At 33.9% G+C, this 6,234-nt stretch overlaps 1 long non-coding RNA gene across 1 annotated transcript; it reads right to left on the bottom strand.

The window, feature by feature from the left end:
* Positions 1-520: 520 nt before the first annotated feature.
* On the bottom strand, positions 521-3,223 carry LOC146954125 (uncharacterized). The gene is made up of 2 exons (XR_015011866.1): positions 2,763-3,223; positions 521-711 (listed from the first exon to the last, which is right to left on the bottom strand). It is a non-coding gene; the product is annotated as an uncharacterized LOC146954125 (long non-coding RNA).
* Positions 3,224-6,234: the final 3,011 nt, after the last annotated feature.

The raw sequence follows: 6,234 nt of genomic DNA, 5'->3' as shown, positions 1-6,234 counted from the left end.
CCAACTCTGAGCTCCATCCGGGTCATATCTACCCTTGAACGTCGGCGGACTGTTTCGCAAGAAACGATCCAACCTTCGCTCCTCAGCCTCACCAGGATCACGATGACCAACTGCCGCCTGCTCATTAGCCTGAGCCAACACCTGAGCCATCGAAGCCAAAGCCTGAGCAATTGCCGCATCATCTCTACCACCAGCCATCTCACTTCTACACAAAACCAACCAACAGATAAGAACAACAGCACGACAACACAAGAACAAGTACCGAAGGTAACTCATTACCATTCGCATACTAACAAGGTAAATCAACATACACTAGCCTACTAGTCTAGACGAGACTAACCAGGCTCTGATACCAACTTGTAACACCCTATTTCTATTAAGCGGTAAAACGCGCGAATACATCAGAAATATTCTAGAAATAGATGCTACGTCTCCGAATAACCACAATTCATACATGCATAAGAATCATGTTATACCACATAGCAACGGAACAATATATAATTCATAAACACTCTGGATCTCCAAACTAAATACAAATGTATCATCCAAATCTCAAATAACAGAATATCTCAACAACTCCAAAATACAAAGTCAAATAAACAACATGCAAAGACTATCCTAGATCAGAGCCCTAATCTAGACACTTGCATGAAAAAGAGGAACTCCACTCCTCGGCATCAACAAGCAACAACTAAGCATCCTGCACTCCATCTACCCGTCCATACGGAAAGGTAGGTGGTAAACCACTGAGGGTTAGCATTACATCATCATAATCCACTTAAAATTAACAAGAAACTTTGAGAATGAAAGATACATTTAAGAACGATGAATAACAAACTACACACGTATTCACAAGTATTCTTAACATTCACATCATTCAATATCAACATCTCAAATTCATATCCACAAGTGTATCACACACACATCACAAGATCAACCATCTTAATCAACAATTAACAAATTCAATCATCATTCGCAACTCAAATGTATTTCAATTCACCAACAAGTATGCAATGACTCTAGACTCATCTAGATGCATGTGGTACCAATTCTCCTCAAGGTCGTCACCCATGATGCAACAAAAACATCATTATCAACGGCTATAGTCAACGGCAATATGGATATAACATCCGACACGACATATGATGCATGAACATATGACTCAATTCACTATGCATATGTTCACAACAATTCAACGGCTATAATCAACGGCTATAAGTCAACGGCTATAATCATCATCCAACTATATCATATAGTTCATATCTCCACATAGTTCATTACATTCCAAATAAAAGAACAATCACAACATATGATCACAAACATCATATTCATCACTTAACAACCATTCATACATCATCTCATAATCATATCAATCTAATCATAGAGGGTTCATAAGCAATTGGCCCTCAATGATCATTTTCAATCAAGTTCGTCTCATAAATCACAATATTGAAAATAATTGAGCACCTAAGCCAAAACCAAGTAAACGAGCTCAATCGCCTATGCCATGTATCCTCACAAGTCACATATACGTGCAGTAGAGGTTACATAAACATTTCATCGGCCACATATGGAGAATTAACAAAAATTCCGAAGTTCATCTCAATTGATCACTTTTTACAAAATTCTCATTTTCAAAGCAAAACAAGTTCAAACTTGATGGAACCATTCACAACCATTTTTAGAAGTCATATAAACATCATACATACTTAACCCTACTTCATTCTTTTGAGAAAACAAGTTTTCAGAAAATCAGCGTTCTTGAACATTCCTTGAACAATCAACAATAAGCTTGATTAAATCCAAGGAGTCAAGTTCAACTCAATTCTTTTGATGTTTCCATAGGTTTAGAAAATCTAGAAAATAGTAAAACATCGAAAGAATCGGTTTTGGAAGTCCGGAATTGGCCCCAAAGCACCCCAACACAACACAACAAGGCAGGCACCCATGAGGGGCTGCCAAGCTGCGCTCAGGCATGGCTTCCTGCGCCCAGGCGCAAATGGGCAGCAGCCAGTGTCCTGAGCTGCGGTTCTGTGCAGTTGCAGTTTCGCCATTTCGTTCGTAAAATCTCGACCGTTAACCCAAATTCAATTCCGTTTTCGCCTATATTCTCCTAACACTTAGCTCTATCATAATGTATAGAAAAATTCAAGTTTCAACCATCCCAAAAATCATTTTCCATAACCTCACATCACACTCATTTTTCAAAACGGTTAACGCTTAATTTCATATGAAAATCCCGATTTCTCCCAAACCATTCCTCATTACCAAACAACAACCAAAAACAGAAAATCATTATACCATAACTCATCATAATCAACTTGTTTCATTCATTAAAAATCATTGACACGACAATTCAACTTAATCTCATCAAAATTCACCAATTCATCAATTTCCACAACTTTCAACAACAACAACACAATCATCACCAATTCACCATTTTAATGATACCCATTGCATCAATCCAACAACAACATATGTCAAGATAACAACAACAACATTTGAACATAAATTCATGCACAATTCAACACTACAACTTCAATTCTCATCAAACTTGCTCAAGAACACAAAGCACCAACAACTATGCATTTAGACATGTTAATTCACATACTAACATACAATTATCATGTAAATCATGTTCTCAAACATAACAACAACAATCATGCACGAATTTTACAACAATTAGATTCAATTCATCAATTTCACAAAAATGGGTAAGAAAGAAAAAGTTATGGATTATGGTTGAATTCTAACCCTCTTACCTCTAGCACCAAGATTCTCTAACCCAAGCCTCAATTTAGCTCCTAGATGATGAATCCCTCTTCTAGCTCTAGCCTTCCTCTTCAATCTCTTCAAACCCTTTCGTCTCTCTATCTCTATCTCTTCTCTCAAATGAAATGAAATGATAAAATGTTTGTAAAACCTAGTTTCACCAACAACTAGAGTTTATATACTAGCTCTACTCAATTGGGCTTATCTCTTAAACCTTAATGGGCCTAACCCATTTCTATTCTAACACCCAAATGTCACTACTCACTTAATGGTAAATTATAACACTAACGGCCACTTAATGGTAATTAAAATAATTACTACACCCTCTCTAGTAACTTGGTAAAATAATACTCCTACTAAACATTAGAAATAATCCTCGTTCAAAATTACAAAATTACCCCTACTCTCAAAATGACCAAACTACCCCTAAGTCCAAAATGACTAAAATACCCTTCTAACACCGAATTCTACGAATCCCAACCAAAAATACACACAGATGCAAATAATTACATAAGAGCACATATAACAAACACAAATAAATAATTAAAATAAAAACTAGCGAAAATCGGGCTGTTACAGATTACACTGAAACATTTGCTCCAGTTGCAAGATTGGAAGCAATCAGGTTACTTCTTTCCTATGCAGTTAATCATGGCATAATATTATATCAAATGGATGTCAATAGTGCATTTCTTAATGGTGTCATAGAAGAAGAAGTGTATGTCAAGCAACCTCATGGATTTGAGGATATTAAATATCCTGACCATGTTTTTAAACTGAAGAAATCACTATATGGCTTGAAACAAGCTCCTAGAGCTTGGTATGATAGACGAAGTAATTTCTTAATCAAAAATGATTTTAAAAGAGGACAGGTTGATACAACACTCTTCAGAAGGACCCTTGGGAAAGATATTCTTGTTGTGCAGATATATGTTGATGATATAATATTTGGTTCTACTAATGCATCTCTTTGCAAGGAATTCTCTAAGTTAATGCAGGATGAATTTGAAATGAGCATGATGGGAGAGCTGAAGTTCTTCCTTGTCATTCAAATCAATCAATGCAAAGATGGAGTCTATGTTCATCAATCAAAGTATACAAAGGAGCTTCTGAAGAAGTTCAACCTTGAAGATTGTAAAGTGATGAACACTCCAATGCATCCTACGTGCACCTTAAGCAAAGAAGATGATGGAGCTAAAGTAGATCAGAGGTTGTACAGAGGTATGATTGGTTCTTTGTTATACCTCACTGCATCTAGGCCATATATTTTATTCAGTGTATGTTTGTGTGCAAGGTTCCAATCAGATCCTAGAGAATCTCATATGACTGCTGTCAAGAGAATCTTCAGGTATTTGAAAGGAACAACTAATCTTGGACTCCTTTATAGGAAATCCTTAGATTATAAGCTAATTGGATTCTGTGATGCTGATTATGCTGGTGATAGGATTGAAAGAAAGTCAACCAGTGGCAAGTTAAAACAAATGGTGATAGTGCAAAATTAGATTATAAATCAAGCTTAAATAGCGCTTTGAAAGGAACAACTAATCTTGGACTCCTTTATAGGAAATCCTTTGATTATAACACTAAAGCGCTATAAATTAAAACACGGAGGTCTTAGCTAGCGCTTTGTATTGAAAGCGTCAGTATAGGTTAAATAAATATAATAGATATTTAAATAAAAAACATGATTAATTGTATATGGCGCTTTTTATGAAAAGCGCTATATATAAATCAAGCTTAAACAGCGCTTATAAGTAAAAAAAAGCGTTACTGTATGCTTGAGAAAGATAGCGCTTATAGGTTAAAAAAAGCGCCATTTTATAAAGTGATTTAATGTACATTAACTAACAGGTCCCCTGTTCGATCCCCTGCATAGCATATTTCAAAAAAAAATTTGAATTTTAATGAAAAATGGATTGTAGTAACAAAGCACACCTTTTTTTTTAATAAAAAAAAGCACACCTTTTTTTTAATATTTTTATCATATATATATATATATTATATAACAAACTAAATCCAAACTTTTTCAAAAAAAACAAATCCAAACTAAAAAAAACAAATCAAATATATAACAAACTAAATCCAAACTTTTCCAAAAAAACAAATCCAAACTTTTTCCAAAAAACAAATCCAAACTAAAAAAACAAATCTAAAAAACAAATCAAAATTTTCAAATCCCACTAAATCCTACTTTTCCATAAATAAATCATATCCTTGCAAAAAAAAAATTAAAATACCCCATACACTCTTAATAATTGAATGGAAGTGTAGTAGTCAATATTTAGAGAGAAAATAGAGTTTTTTAGAGAGAATAAGAAATTAGAGTGCGAACGGGGGATTAGTAAAATTGGGTAGAAAAGAGGGGTAGTTAATGAGATGAGTAGTGCTTTAATGAGTTAAGTAGAGGGGAGTGTGAATAGCAAGACGGTGTAATTACAGAAATAATAGTAACAAATTCGAGAGGTGATAGTAATTTGAAAAGATTAGTAACAAACTTAGAGGACATATAGTAATTTAAAAAGATTGGTAACAAACTCAATTAGAGTTTATAAATAGAGAAGAGAATTAGAGAAGAAGAGTTACCGAGGAAGAGAGAAACAAAGCGGCAAAAGAAAAATTAGGGTTATGGAGAGAAGATCAGGCAAAGAGGAATAACGAAAAGAACCTAGAAAGAGATTTCACCGTAGGAATTCATCACTTTTGCAAACTAGAGGTAAGGGGGGAGTCTCTATTCATCGTAAGGGTTGTATAATCATATGGGTAGTGAAGGGTTTTGTTTTCCGTTACTTTTCATGATTTTTAATGAATTTATATTTAATTTGTATTCTAATTTATCGCTATAATTATATGTTTAATTTATTTGGGATAATATGCTATTTGTGCTTAAATTTTGTTCGTGTTAAGTGTATGCATCTTAGTTAGAGTGCGCGGTAAATTATTTGATTTCCTTTATGTTTGTCGTTCAATATCGTTACATGGTGTCGATTATAACCTGCCTATTGTTTATCTTATGCGTATATGTTTTGCCCAGCACCGATCATGATTAAATTGATATATGTGTCTTTATGACTATGTGTTTTGGTTTCCAAATTTAAAAAAAACAAATCAAATAAAGTTTTACAGAATAAATTCAATCGTTTTCTTTTTGCCATGCTATTCAGTTGTTTATACATGTGCACCGCAACTTTGGATCCAAATATAACCAAAATTGGTTCAAATTTATTTAGTTAATTAGGTATATCTCTATTGTACGATGCATCTATAGAGTTGGCGGCCTTACCATAATTCATTTATTCTTCCTTATTTTTATAGGTAATGATCCAAGAAGTTATTAAAATATAAAAGTAAGAGAATTTTAAATTTAGAGTTAATTTAAGAAAAATGGGTGGGCTAAGAACTCTATGAGATTTTGAATAAGATGGAGCTTAGTTTCTCCTAGTTTAGTTTGACCTTATTATATAA

This window comes from Medicago sativa, chromosome 1 (assembly GCF_051527215.1).
Source record: "Medicago sativa cultivar Bolivia chromosome 1, Bolivia_mono, whole genome shotgun sequence".
NCBI lineage: Eukaryota > Viridiplantae > Streptophyta > Magnoliopsida > Fabales > Fabaceae > Medicago > Medicago sativa.
Note: the sequence above shows the minus strand (reverse complement) of the source record. Positions and strands in the feature narration are given on the sequence as shown.